At 38.4% G+C, this 1,420-nt stretch overlaps 1 protein-coding gene across 2 annotated transcripts in view; it reads right to left on the reverse strand.

Annotated features, from left to right (window-relative positions):
• The window catches only part of ATG3 (autophagy related 3), a 48,193-nt gene that overhangs the window by 5,351 nt on the left and 41,422 nt on the right, over positions 1 to 1,420 (reverse strand). The gene's annotated exons all lie outside the window — the stretch shown is intronic.

Consider the following 1,420-nt stretch of genomic DNA (forward strand, 5'->3'; position numbering starts at 1 on the left):
TCATCCCCCCATGCATCACCTGTACCTTCCCTGCCACCTCGTGTCATCTATGCCAACATTCCCCCTTCCCCACACACAGGGAAGTTGCGGGTGGGGTGGGGCTGTGGGTTGGGAGTGATGGACAACAGCATGGGCATGGGGCAGGGCATCAGCATATCAGGGCTGCTCAGTGCCACAAAGCAATGGGGCTGCAGTTGGACCCGTGTCCTGGTGAGAGAAGGGGGTAGGGACCTCTGATTTTCCATAATTAAAAAAAGATCAAATATCAAAACATCAAAATATATAGGTATTTAGAATTAAATGAGGAAAAATGGGGATTTTGCATATTTATTTTTTTTAAATCAGAATTTGCAATTAGTCATAATCAGAGAATTTGGGGTTTTTAAACCAAGAAAGCCAGGATCCCTGATCATGACCTACTGGCAACTCCATGTTCCGAGAAGAACAGGTGTTGCATTATGGAGTAAACTGGCATTAATTCTGTAGATAGGTGGCTTCTAGCAATTATCTAAAGCCTTACTTTCATTAATGGCTTATTTTTAAAAGGAATTTTCTGGAGTTCAGCAAGCTGATTTGTGCATAATATTAATTTCAAAGACCAGCTATACACCAATTACCCTCCAGCTTAAGACTCAGTTTTGACAGCATTTGATACCAAGCAAAACTAATCTTGGATTTAGCCATTTGTTATTTGGTCAAGAATCTTAAGTATACCAATGCTTAGTAAGACATGAATTTATTCTGTTTTAAGAGTTATGTTAAACTTGGAGCCTCCAAAAATGCTAACTTGAACCCACTGTTTTGTTGTTAAAAAAACCAATTTCCCAGAGACTTTCAACCTATCTCCAGTTTCATACTGGAGCTCTGAGCAATCATATGGCTCTTTTACATAAATTTGACCACAGAGAATATAGTGGCCAAACTGGAATTAATATAAATTTTCCCCAACATTTATATGCATGTTTCCAGCAAAAATATCCATTGACTTTTCATACACAAGGAACCCAAAACAGTTTGCAAAATCTATAATGGAAACACTTTACAGCTGAAATGCATCCACTTACAGGAATGGATTGCAGAGACAAAAGATATAAGAACTGGGACAAAGCATGCTGCACACTAAAGAAGGAGAAAGGAAATCATATAGCCAAATTGTACTAGAGTAAGCCTCTTCTCTTATGAAGACTGGCTATGGGATCTTTAATGTTCACAAAGAGCACCTCCATTTAAGATTTATCAAAAGTCTATTCAATTCACTTCCAGCTTCTTGAAAGAAAGTAGTAGATCAATGCTAGCTGGATTTGGAACCGTGGTTACAGATCTCATACTCAGGACACTGAAGGATGTTCCTTACAGCTAGGATTAATTTTAAGCTCCACATCTTTAAATTGGGTTTCATGGCACATGATATAATTTAATT

This window comes from Gavialis gangeticus, unplaced genomic scaffold (assembly GCF_001723915.1).
Source record: "Gavialis gangeticus isolate Ggan-Ray unplaced genomic scaffold, GavGan_comp1, whole genome shotgun sequence".
In the NCBI taxonomy this organism is placed as follows: Eukaryota; Metazoa; Chordata; order Crocodylia; family Gavialidae; genus Gavialis; species Gavialis gangeticus.